The 13,979-nt window shown below is 33.8% G+C and overlaps 1 pseudogene; it reads left to right on the plus strand.

Annotated features, from left to right (window-relative positions):
- The first annotated feature begins 2,406 nt into the window (after positions 1–2,406).
- LOC100931301 lies at positions 2,407–3,359 on the plus strand (annotated as a pseudogene).
- The last annotated feature ends 10,620 nt before the right edge of the window (positions 3,360–13,979 follow it).

Consider the following 13,979-nt stretch of genomic DNA (forward strand, 5'->3'; position numbering starts at 1 on the left):
CAAATAAGCAAAATTGTGTCTCAAGGTGAACATAGACTAGTGGAAAACAAATAAGACTTGGGGCAGAAAAAGGGTCCTCCTGGGAAACCAAAGAAGATCTGAAGAAAGCCTCAGGATCACCGTGTAACCCATGTGAAGTGCAAATACTTCTAGGAGAGCTCCTAGGTCAGCTGGGGTCAGAGGAACTGCCAGGAAGCACTGGGAACTAGCAGTCTGAACTTTTACTGATAAGGAAAGCCAGGCCCAGCTGTGCTGCAGAGATTCTGACCTGTGGCCAGCAGAATATCAGGGAGAATTCAAAATCTGTAATGATAAATTTCTACATCAAGAGAGCATAGCAGAGAACAAAAGAAAACCTACAAAGAAAGGGGAAAAAAAGATGAACAAATCTGAATACAATGTCTTTTATTACTATTATGCTTTATTTTAAAAATGCTCCAAATCTCTAATAGTTAGAAAACTATAAGTCCATTAAGTCTGAGGTTCTATCTCATCCCCAACAGACTAGCAAACTTGACAGAAAAGAAAGATGAAAAAAAGTTGGAAGGGCTGTGCAATATACAGAACCACTAACATTATTGGGGAGATGTGCATTAGTTTAGCCAATTTGGAAAGTAATTTGGAACTATGCAAAAAAAAAAAAAAGATGTCATAAAAGTGCCACAACTTGTCCTATATTACAAAGAGATTAATAAAAGAGGGAATTATTTTTTTGTTGTGATTGTTCTTCAGTCTTTCAGTTGTGTCTAACTCATTGTGACTCCTTAGGTCATTGAATGCCAGGCTCTTTTATTTTTTGTCTCTCAAAGTCTGTCCAAGTTTATGCTCATTGTTTCAATCTCATCCTCTACTATCCTCTTTTCCTTTCGTCTTTAGTTTTTCCCAGCAACAGTGTCTTTTCCAATGAATCCAGTCTTCTCATTATGTAGCCAAAGTATTTAAGCTTCAGTTTCAATATTTGACTTTCCAATAAATAACCCAAAGAAATACAGTGCTGATGTCGGTTCCTTCATTAGGCTGTGAAAGAAAGGATTTCTTCCTTTTTTGGGGGGGGGTCTTTATTTGTTTTGCCAGTATTTAATCACATTTTATGTACCTGATAAATGTCAGTTTACTTAACTCTCATTTCTCCTATTTCATGTTTACTTATTATACAAAAAACTGAAGTCTCATTTTGTAGAGGGAGATTTTGGTCTATGTAGAGCAAGAAGTTTATTATATTCCTAGAAATCATAACAATATTGAAAATAATAACTGGAATTGATATACTACATTGAATATGCATAATCTCATTTTATGCTCATGATAAGTCTGTGAAGCTACAGGTATTGCTATCACTAATTTACTTCTTTTTCCCCTGGATTGCAACTTAAACATATGGTATGGCTTCCAAAAAACTGATGGTTAGCTAAGTTTTATAAAGGGAAATAGTATCCAGAACAAGGGAGCTTGATAAATACTTCTGATGTACTGTGTCCTGGTCAGAGCACTCCTGAATCAGTTTTAGGCACCAAAGACATACAAAAGCTGGGGGGCATTTGGTGTCTGGAGCAACTAACTACAATTGGACCTGCAATGAGGGTGTACTCATCTTCCTGAGTTCACATCTGGTTTTAGACACTTGCTAGATGTATGACTTAATCTTGTTTACCTCAGTGTTCTCAAATGATCTGTAGAAAGAAATGGCACACCACTCTTGTATCTTTGACAAGAAAACTTCACAGGTTCCTGAAGAGCTAGACATGACTGAAAACAACTAAATAATAACATCTATTTTCCAACATGGTGAAAATATTATAGAATATTTTCTAAAAGATAGAGATTGAAGGAACTGAGATTCTTTGTGCCTAGGGAAGTGGTAGAGACATGATAGATCACTTGAAGCATATGAAGCTCTGTCTGTCATGAACTTAATTCTGGTCCCAGAGAAGAGAACAAGACATGGAAAATTGTAGACAGGCAGTAGTTTTATGTAGAATGTAAGGACTTTTGGAGTGTATTGTAGAACAGAGATGTCAAATATGAGTCCCTCCAGGGACCCTTAAACAGATTAGCATTTAATTGGGAAATATTTAGCAAAATAAGTAAATATAGAATAAAACAGATAACAATTCATTTTAAAATAAAGTTAGTATGTAGCTTATTAAGCTATAGGTTGCAACCCTGGTAGAATAACTAAATGTAGAGATTGCAAAATTATAACTTATTATTAGTAAATTTTGAATTTATGTATGTATATTATATATATTTACCCAGGATCACATAAAAATGTCTAGGGCAAAAAGGGGTCACAAGTAGAAAAAGTTCAAGAAGCCCTGTTATTATATGGTTTTATATTGTTTATTCTTATTTGAGACTGACAGAATTGTTATAGAAGACATTCAAACTTTAAGAAGCTATTATTAGATGAGGTGTTCTCTAAGGTCCTTTCCTATTGCAAAAGAGGGCATTTCCAATGCCCTCTTACAACATTATCATAATTTCTTTGTATATAATCTACCAGTTGTCAGGAATGATTTACAGATCTGGATATTAATATATGGAAGAATAATTTGCCTCAATTTAAAAGATGCATATTGTATTAATATGCTTATATATAATTTTAGGGTATTAGAAGGAAGATATGGCAGCAGAAAATGTATATCTTTTTCATTTGGTTCTTGGCTTTTGGCAGCTTTGTTTGAAGCTATACAGTTCATTTCGTATCACAGTAACTTGCCTTATGGTTTTCTCAGGCTGTTTTTGCTTTATTTGTAACATTTTACTGATCCTTTACAAGAGTTGAAATGAGAAAACATTGTGGATTGGTTTTCCATCACAAGTAAGATATGGATTTACAAATTGGAGCTTCAGTACTTAACTTCTGGTACCTACATTTGGGTTGTAGCCTTAGTTATACTAAAAGCATATTAAAAGTTCATCAGTTTCTTTGCCAACCCTGCTAGATGGCCAAACCGTTTTTTTGGACACTTGAATCCATCTTCACTTTTTCACAACCTATCAATGAAGTGAAAACTGGAATGGAAACAAGAGTAGACATTCAAAGACAAAAAAGTATTGAATTATTTGAAAGTCACCTTATGTTTTCTCAGTTTGCACACATGAGACAGCAATGACAGTAACAGGGTGGAACAATTTATTGAAATAGATATTTTTCTCATATATGTGAGAGACAGAATGCAAATGTTACAGATATTTGACAAACTGAACAAGAAATAGTTGCTTCTCCTCTTGACATTTCTGAGAAGCAAGTTACCCGACTCATGGAGATGGGATTTTTTAGGCTGTATGCTTTGGAGAGCCTGAAAGCTTTAAATAAAGACTTTAATGTAGCTCCCAACTTCCTACTACTCCATTGATGAGCCTGAGGAATTTAGCTGACCAGGTTGCTTTCCATCTTATGTAGAGGAAGCATGTATCTTCTGGATGACACTGAAAAATTTGTATCAAATGAATGCAGGGCAACAAAACCATGTCTAACAAAAACTAAGTTATAATGTTGGGTAGAGGGTAGACATGTTCTGCTGCCCCTATGCCTCCAGATTATTATGATTATACTATATAAAGATAATTTTGCTACTTAATTAACTAATATGTTTTTGCTTTTTTTCTATTTTCATTTTGAAAAATAGGTCTTTTTTCTTAGTTTTGGGAATCAGCAGTAAAGAATTTGTTACAGTATATGAATAAAATGCTTAGAGAGTACAAACATGCAGCTTAATGCCACTAGAGGGGAAATGGAGGCTCTTGCACCCTATTTCTTAATACACTACATTATCGCACACTAACTTTTAATTGAAATAATAATCTTAAAGGGGGTATTGTTAAATGGCCTAATTTTAATTAGGACATACTAAATTATTATTGGTAATTTTAAAAATTGTATTTATTTTTTCAAATATATTTTTAAACCTAAAGAACTATTCAAGCCATGCCTGATACTACCAGCATACTAGAAGTATGATTTATATATCCATTATACTAGGAACTAATTAGGGAAGAGTCGAAACACTGAGTCATAAATTCCTCATTATTACCAACCCAAAGGAAATTTTCTAGGCCTTTCTCTCTATGTCTTCCAGAAAAAAACAAACCTGCTAATTAAAATTGCCTAGAAAAGTCTTTGAAATGATGAAAAAACGGAGGGGGCAGAGGGAAAGGAATCTTGTATTAACTGTCCCTTGAAAATTCAAAGTAGATTCATAATGGGGAAGTGATTGAGACAGCAAAGAAATGAGAATGGAGCAAAAAAATAAAAAAAAAAATAAAAAAAAATAAAACAAACCCAGTCTATTGGCATAAAGCCAGATTCAGTAGGATCAGAATGACTTACTGGATCTTTATTAGGAAGACTTTATAGTTGACATGGAATGGATTTATGAATAGGTTTTCCATTATTTTCAGGAATTCTAGGCCAACATTTTTGTCTGATTCTTGGGTTAAAATTTGTTTGCTGAAAACCTAGATTGATAGTCCCTGGCTGCCCCACCAGCATTAGGTTTTCTAGAAGTGGCACTTTCTAGAAGCCAAAAACCTGGGATGCTTGGCATCTTGAAGGGTCAACCGAGGACAATGGAGAGGAAATGGCTAACCTTTCAGAATTAATTACCATAAGCAAAGAAAACAGAAATCAGAATTGGAAAGAAATAAAAGTGGGAGGGGAGGGAGAAAGCTGAAAATGGTCTTTATTAGATACAAAACAAGTGAAAATAAGGGGGTAATGCAACTTCTTTTATCATCTCCAAAGTGAGCAGAAATGCATTAAATTGATGTAAGTTTAAATTCATAATGCTTATCATAATGAAGTATGAGATGTGTTTAAAAAGAAAGGTTGTACTTGTGGGAGGGTTCTGTTGTTGGAAGATGCAGAATGAAATGATTATTTTTCTCTAAAGAATGATTTAGTTCTTATACTAGAAAATACTGAAGATTAGAGTCATCTCTTCAAATTTCCACTTTCAAGACAAATAGTCTCAAAATTGGTGTCATATTGCAAATGAAAAACATGATGACAATTTTCCCTTTCAATTTAAGGCAGTACGTAGCTCCCTTCAAAAGGAGAATGTCCTAGGCATTAAAACAAAACAAAATAATAACAAATAAATTTGTCATAGTTAGAAAAAAATAGATTACATGAAGAAATAAAAGTAGGTTTAGTAAATAATAGTAAAGAGCACTCTTCCTTTCTAACAAATTCTTCTCTAAGGATTCTGTCCCCTATAAACAAAATATATTTAATTATTTTAAAATCTCTGATGAGCAGTCAAGAATTAAGATTCATTGATAGACAAAGATAACTGATAGATAAGTTAAATGATTTGCTCAAGGCCACTCACTGAAACAAAGTTAAGCCACAAAAAAATTACACATTTGATGGAATTTCCTGATCCCAGGACTTGATCCTCATGAGTCATATTTAACAGAGACTTCTAAGTGAAGCTTCTGTTTGATTTGATCACACAGAATTATAACAACTTTTTTATTGTCTATCCAAGTGAATGGTCATGTGAATACAAACTGGAACTACTGTATGACCAGATATCTCTATTTCTATAATTTCATTCTGATTTGTCACTGAAATCATATAAACAAATGGCATGGAAAAATAATCATTTTTCAATGTAAAATTCATGTTATATTCAAGCTAATTTTATTTGAATTTTTATTGATTTCTAGGAGAAAGATCAGGAATAATGTTATTTCATCAATTCAATATACTTATGACAAATGGTATGGATCAAGAGCTCACAAAATTTCAGGATATAGAATTTGAAGAAACCTTAAAAATTATTCATCTAGGAGGATGGATGAGTAGATCAGAAAAATCCAAGCTTTCCAGATTGCCTCCACAAATAAAATTACATCTCAGGGGGCACACAGATCAGTGAAAAACAAATAAGACTTGGGGCAATCTGAGAAGACCTGAAGAAAGCCTCCAAGAATCAGGTTTAAGAATTGTAAACATCTCCAGGCTAGCTCCACAGAAGCTGCAAGTTGAGAGCCCTGGGGAGGCTGGATTCAGTCTGAATTGTAAAAACTTTCACCTCCAGAACAGAGGGAGGAGTCAGGAGTCTGAGTCCAGGAAGACTGAAGGACCTTCAGCTGATGAGAAACATTAGGTCCAGTTGTGCTGCTGATCTAGGATCCTGGATAAGAAGAAACTAACACATGGAAAAAGAATGGGAAAGGGTAGCTGCTGACTGCAAGCATTTACAGGAAGTAGAGTTCTTGGTGTTAGGTACCAGGGTAGAGGGGAAAACTGAAGTGAAACCAGATACCATTCTCCTCATCCCAGGACTAGAGGTGATTACACTAATAAGTTTCCAAAAAAAAAAAAAAAAAAGAATAAGTAAAGGAAAAAAAAAATTCAACTTTGGAAACTCACTATGGGAATAGGAATGATCGGGGTTCAACTTCATAGGATAATGAAGTTAAAAAAAAAAGAGTATTCTAAAGAATACCCCAAAGAGAAATGTTAATTAATTGCCTGTCCAGAAAGCACTTATAGAAGAGTTAAAAAAGGGTATAAAAACCAAATGAGAGAGATTATGGAAAAACTTTAAAAAAAAAAAAAGAACCAACCAAGAAAAACAAGATTTTAGGAAAAAAGTCAACCAACTATGTAGAGGGCCGCAGATAGTGGGAGAACTCTGGGTAACGTATAAGACCCACTAGCCTAGAGGAAACCTGCTGACAATATCTGGTTTGGTTCCCCATTTCTCTTGGTGTTCTCACCTTTTCCTGAGAAGTCAAGGAGGACACTCAAGACTCCAGATTCCAGACTCCTTGTGGTGGCTCTCCTGCCTTCATCAGTTCTCCACCTAAGACAATGGTTATCTAGTTTAGCATGGTGGTTAATAGTTCTCTAGTTCAGTACATGTAATTAGTATTTAATATAGTTCTACAAGATTCACAATTGTGATGATATAATTATAATATAGTATATAACAGCCAGCAGGGATTGAGAGACAGATTTATTCCATTGTCTATCTTTGTGGTGGCTGGAGGCTGAAGCACAAGCCCTTGGATTCAGAGAGATTCATTCACTCCATCTCACACTACCATGGTCTATCTTCCTGTTCCCTGCACTGAGACCAAGGCCGGTCTGAAAGGCTCTCAAGAAATCTAGTTGGGTCCCACACAAGGAAAATAATCTGTGAAGGAGATAATAAAGGATTTGGCCTTTAACACTTGGCTATACTTGTGGCGATTACTGAGCTGAAATGAAGGCTGCTCCAGAGACCTCCAGAAAACTAACAAGAACACTACACACTCCCAGTATTCATGGGTTCTGCCACTGAAGCACTATTTCAGAGGCTGAATTTTGTAATTAATGTGAGGGTGGTAGGAGAGCTCAGAAAGAAGCATGTGTCTTTTCTGTCATCTTGGCAGAAGATGAAGAAATGGAAACTATTTCTAGTCATATGAACAGGTGCTCCAAATCATTATTGATCAGAGAAATGCAAATTAAGAAAACTCTGAGTTGTGTCAGTGACTGAGTGAGTCAGTACTCACAATCCTCTCTCTGGGTGTAGATGACTCTCTCCATCACAACTCTATTGGAATTAGTCTGAATCGTCTCATTGTTGAAAAGAACCATGCCCATCAGAACTGATCATCATATAATTTTGTTGTTGTCATTTACAGTGATACATTGTATGTGGTTCTGGTTCTACTCATTTCCATATCTTTCTGAAATCACCATGCTGATTGTTTCTTATAGAATTCCATAACACTCATATACCATAACTATTCAGCCATTCTCCAAATGATGGGCATCCATTCAGTTTCCAATTCCTTACCTCTACAATAAGGGATGCAACAAACATTTTTGTACATGATGGTCCCTTTCCCTCCTTTAAGATCTCTTTGGAATATAAACCTGGTAGAAACACTGTTGGATCAAAGGGTATGCAGTTTGATAACCCTTTGGGCATAGTTTCAAATTACTCTTTAGAATGGATTCCTTTGCAATTCTACCAACAATGTATTAGTGTCCCACTTTTTCCATATCCCCTCTAACATTTGTCATTATCTTTTCCATTCATTTTAGCCAATCTGAGAGGTGTGGAGTGGTATCTTAGAATTGTCTTAATTTGTATTTCTCTGATCAATAGTGATTTGGAGGATCTTCTCATATGAATAGATATGGTTTCAATTTCTTCATCTGAAAATTGTCTGTTCAGATCCTTTGACCATTTATCAATTGGAGAATGGCTTGAATTCTTATAAATTTGAGACAATTCTCTATATATTTTAGAACTGATGCCTTTGTCAGAACTTTGAATGTAAAAAAAGTTTTTTCCTAGTTTATTGCTTCATTCTAATCTTGTCTGCATTAGTTTTGTTTATAACTTTTGTTTAAAACTTTATAACAATATAATCAAAATTATCTATTTTGCATTCAATAATTATCTCCAGTTTTTCTTTGGTCACAGATTCCTTCCTTGTCCACAGATCTGAGAGGTAAACTATTCTATGTTCTTCTAATTTGTTTATAACACCACTCTTTATGTCTAAATCATAAACCCATTTTGAACTTGTCTTGGTATATGGAATTAGGTGTGGGTCAATGCTTAGTTTCTGTCATACTAGTTTTCAATTTTCTCAGCAGGTTTTGTCAAATGGTGAGTTCTTATCCCAAAAGTTGTGGTCTTTGGCTTTATCAAACACTGTCATTAACTATTTTGTTTTGTGAATATAATCTGTTCCACTGATCAACTACCCTGTTTCTTAGCCAGTTTCAAATGGTTTTGATGACTGTTGTTTTATAACATAGTTTTAAGTTTGGCACAGCTAAGCAACCTTCAAGGGCATTTTTTTCATTAATTCTCTTAAAATTCTTGATTTTTTGTTCTTCCAAATGAACTCTATTATTAATTTTTTTTCAAGCTCTGTAAAATAATTCCTTGGGAGTTTGATTGGTTTGGCACTAAATAACTAGATTAATTTAGGTAGTATTTTTTATTTTTGTTGTATTTACTTGGTCTATTCATAAGCATTTGATTCTTTTCCAATTGATAAGATCTGACTTTATTTGTGTGGAAAGTGTTTTGTAATTGTGTTCATATGGTTCCTGACTTTGCCTTGTCATGTAGACTCCCAAATATTTTAGGTTATCGACAGTTATTTTGAATGGAATTTTTCTTTTATCTCTTGCTGCTGGACTTTGTTGATAATATATAAAAATGCTGATGACTTGTCTCCTTCAACTTTGCTCAAGTTGTGAATTGTTTCTAGTAGTTTTTTAGTTGATCCTATAGGGTTCTCTAAGTATATTATCATATCATCTGTAAAGAATGACAATTTGGTTTCCTCATTACCTACTCTAATTCCTTTAATTTCTTTTTTTCCTCTAATTGCTGAAGCTAACATTTCTAATACAATATTGAATAGTAATGGTGATAGTGGGCAGACTTGTTTGATGTCTCATCTTATTGGGAATGATTTTAGTTTGTCTTAATTACATGTGATGCTTGCTGGTGGATTTAAATAGATGCTACTGATCATTTTAAGGAAAAGTTCATTTATTCTTACACTTTCTAGTGTTTTTAATAGGAATGGGTGGGATTTTATCAAATGCTTTTTCTGCATCTATTGAAATAATGAAATTATTTCATTTTTGTTGGGATTTTTGTTAGTTTAGTTATTGATATAGTCAATCATGCTAATATTTTCTTAATATTGAACCAGCCCTATATTCCTAGTATAAATCTTATTTGGTCATGATATATTATCCTGGAGAAATCTCTTTGCTAATATTTTATTTAAGATTTTTGCATTTATATTTATTAGGGAAATTGGTCTATAATTTTCTTTCTCTGTTTTCATCCTACCTTGTTTAGGTATCAGCACTATATCTGTGTCATAAAAAGATTTTGGTAGGGCTCTTTTTTCTCCTATTTTTTCAAATAGTTTGCATAGTATTGTAATTAATTGTTCTTCAAATGTTTGGTAGAATTCACATGTGAATCCATCTGGCCCTGGAGATTATTTTTTAGGGAGCTGATTGATAGCTTGTTATATTTTCTTTTCTAAAATGAGACTATATTTTTCCTCTTCTTTTCATCTGGGCAATCTATATTTTTGTAGGTATTCCTCCATTTCACTTAGATTATTAAATTTTTGAAATATAGTTGGGCAAAAGAATTCCTAATTATTGCTCTAATTTCCTCTTTATTGGTGGAAAGTTCTCTTTTTTCATTTTTGAGACTAACAATTTGGTTTTCTTCTTTCCTTTTTCTCATCAAATTAACCTAAAGGTTTATCTATTTTGATTTTTCTATAAAATCAATAGAGTTTTATTTATTGATTCAATAGTTTTCTTGCTTTCAATTTTATTAATCTCCCTTTTTATTTTCATAATTTAAAATTTGTTATTTAATTGGGGTTTTAATTTTTTTCTTTTTCTAGCTTTTTAAGTTGTAAGTCCAATTCATTGATCTTTTCCTCTATTTTATGCAAGGAAGCATCTAGATATACAAAATATCCTCTAATAATTGCTTTGGTTGCATTCCACAAATTTTGGGGTGTTTTATCATTATTATTATTCTCTTGACTGAAGTTATTGATTGTGTCTATGATATGTTGTTTTACCCATTCAGTCTTTAGGGTTGTATTATTAATTTCGAATTAATTTTTGGTCTATTTTCTCTTGGCTTTTTATGTCATGTGACTTTTTGTTATATCATGATCTGAAAAAGTTGCATTGACTATTTCTGCTTTTCTGCATTTGATTTTCAGGGTTTGGTTTTTTTTTTGCCCTAATACATGTTCAATTTTTGTATAGGTTCTGTCAGCTGCTGAGAAAAAAGTATATTTTTTTCTGTTTCCATTCAATTTTCATTGGAGATCTATCAGACCTAGCTTTTCTAAAATTTTATTTACCTCCTTAATTTCTTTCTTATTTATTTTGTGGTTTGATTTATCTAGTTCTAAGAGAACAAGAATGAGATCCCCATTAGTATAACTTTGCCATATATTTTTTCTTGCAGCTCTCTTAACTTTTCCTCTAGTAATTTGGATGTTATACTACTTGGTGCATATATGTTTTATATGTATATAGCTTCATTTTCTATGATACTCTTTAGCAACATATAGTTTCCTTACTTGTCTCTTTTAATTAGATCTATTTTGATTTTTGCTTGATCTGAGATCAGGATTGCTACCTCTGTCTTTTTTTTTTTTTTTTAACTTCACTGAAGAATAATAGATTCTGCTTCAGCCTTTTACCTTTGTTCTGTATCTATCACTCTGCTTTAAATTTGTTTCTTGTAAACAACATATTGTAGGATTCTAGCTTTAACTTAGTCTGCTATCCACTTCAATTTTATGGTAGGATAAATCCCATTCACATTCACAGTTAAAATAACTAATTCTGTATTTCCCACCATCTTATTTACTCCAAGTTATGCTTTCCTCTTTTCTTCCTCCCTTTCCCTCCTCTCCATTATTTTGCTTTGGTCCACGACCTCCTTCAAACAATCCTCCCCTTTATAGTCCCTTACCTTTTCTTACACCTTCCTTCTACTGTTAAGGACCATAACTAAGTGAAAGGGCTGGTCAATTCTCTGAGAGCCTCCACAGCTGTGAATCATAACACTTGAAGAAGTTGCAAAGCAGCTTTTACTTATGCAGATCTTCCTTGTACATTGGGAATGAAATAAATTGGAGAAAAGAGGGAAGAGGAGAGAGGTCAGAGAACAACAACTGCCTTTCCGTCTCCTTTTCTCATCATCATCCTCTCACATGAAGAGATCCATTTTACAGCTCTGAGTTAGACTTCCAGCAGCCACTGCCAGGTGACTCCCATATCACAACACCCTACTATGTCTGTTTTCCCTTCTATTAGCCTCCCCCTTTCCCTTCCCTATTCATCCCCCCCTTCCCTATCCAGTGAGAAAAGTTTTTCTGTGAAACAAAATATGTCTAATATTTTCTCTTTGAGCCAAATGTGATGAGAATGATATTCATATAATGTTTATCCCCCTCCTTTCTTCCCCTCAATTATAATAGTTCTTCTTTGCTTCTTCATGATATGTAATTCTGCTCATGTTACTTCCATTTTCCTCTTTTTCCTATATAATCCTCTTTCTCCATCTAATTTCTTTTTCATATTATCACAATAAAATCAAATTATATCTGTATTCTCTTAGTATAACCATAATGCTCATAACAGAGATATAGTTTTCAAAAGTTCTTTCCTTTTTACCTTTTTATGCTTCTGTTGAGTTCTGGATTTGGAGATCAAATTTTTTGTTCAGCTGTGGTCTTTTCATCAGAAATAAATGAAATTCACTGTATCATTGAATATCCATCTTCTTGCCTGAAAGCCAATGCTTATTTTAGCTGGATAGTTGATTCTTGGCTGCCATCCAACTTTCTTTGCCTTTCAGAATATCAGATTCTAGGTCCTTTGATCCATTAAAGTGGAAGCTGCTAAGTCCTACATAATCCTGAGTGTGGCTTCTTGATATTTGAATCGTTTCTTATTGGTGCTTGCAATATTTTTTCCTTAATCCAGTAATTCTGAAATTTATCTATGATATTCCTTGGAGGTTTCATTTTGGGGTTCTTTCAGGAGGTGATCAGTGAATTGTTTCAATGGCTTCTTTACCTTCTGGTACTAGCACATCAGGGCAGTTTTCTTTGATGATTTCCTGAATGATGATGTGCAGGCTCTTTTTTTTTTTTTCATGTATTTCAGGAAGGCCAAGAATCCTTTGATTGTCTCTCCTAGATCTATTTTCCAGGTCAGTTTTTCCAGTGAGGTATTGCACATTTTCCTCTATTTTTTCACTTTTCTTGGTTTTGTTTGACTAATTCTTGAAGTCTCTTCAGTCATTCACTTCTGTTTGTTCAATTCTAATTTTTAGTGTATTATTTTATTCATTTACCTTTATTAGTTCCTTTTTTATTTGGCCTATTGAATTTTTAAATGAATTTTGTTTATTGCATTTTTTTCCATTTCACAAATTCTGTCTTTCAATGAATTGCTTTATTTTTCATATCTATTTTTGCAATGTGTTATATACCTTTTTTATTTCATCAAATCTATTTTGTAGGGAGTTATATGCTTTTCTAATTTCATCGTTTCTATTTTTAAGTATTTTTCTTTAATTGATTTCTGTTTTTCCTTTTCCATACCCTCTTGTAAAGATCTCATTTCCTTTCCTCATTTTTCTATGTATCTCCTCTTTTAGGATCCTTTTTGAATTCTTCAAAGAGAGTTTTGTGAAATGGGGACCAACTTATATCACCCTTTGGTGATTCATCTTGAGTTGATTTGCCTTTAGGTACCTCAGGGTTTCAGGTCTGTTCTTTCTCTCCATAAAGCTTTCTACTGTCAGCTTTCTTTTTGCTTTTTAGAACATTTTTAAAGGGTTGAGGTCACTCTTAAGGCAAAGAGATTAGAGCTTCTTTAGTTTGCCCTAATGCTGGGTAATTGTGGCCAGGTTTTGTGTTTTCCCAGGGCTCAATGGCTTACCATTTGCTTTTTGTATTTGTTTTTGGTGTCTCATAGCAAATCTGCTAAAGGACCAACTTGCAACTGGGACAGAGTAGCCTAAGAACCTCATAGTAGATTCCCCAGTGTGCAGATGCTACAGTGCTCTGGCTTTGCACCCCAACTCCTTGCTTCAGGATCCCCGAGTTGTGGTCTGGGCTCAGCAAATTCTCCCCCTGCTTAATTGGAACAGACCTGTTTTGATGTTCTTTCAAAGTATTTTCTTCTGGAAATTTGCTGTATTCCAAATATTTGTGGATTCTGAAACTACAAAAAAGTTTAGAGGCTTAATATGCTGCTGATTTGAGGGAAAGCTCAGAGGAGTTTCAGCTAGGAGTCAGCTAGAGGAGTGTCTACTCTCTGCCATCTTGGTTCCACCCCAGCAAAAATTCATTTCGAGATGCAATACTGAAAAATTGTTTGTTTTATATGTGAAAATGTAAACAGTATGCATAAGATTAACATTAGTAATTGG

This window comes from Sarcophilus harrisii, chromosome 1 (assembly GCF_902635505.1).
Source record: "Sarcophilus harrisii chromosome 1, mSarHar1.11, whole genome shotgun sequence".
NCBI classification, from domain to species: Eukaryota; Metazoa; Chordata; class Mammalia; order Dasyuromorphia; family Dasyuridae; genus Sarcophilus; species Sarcophilus harrisii.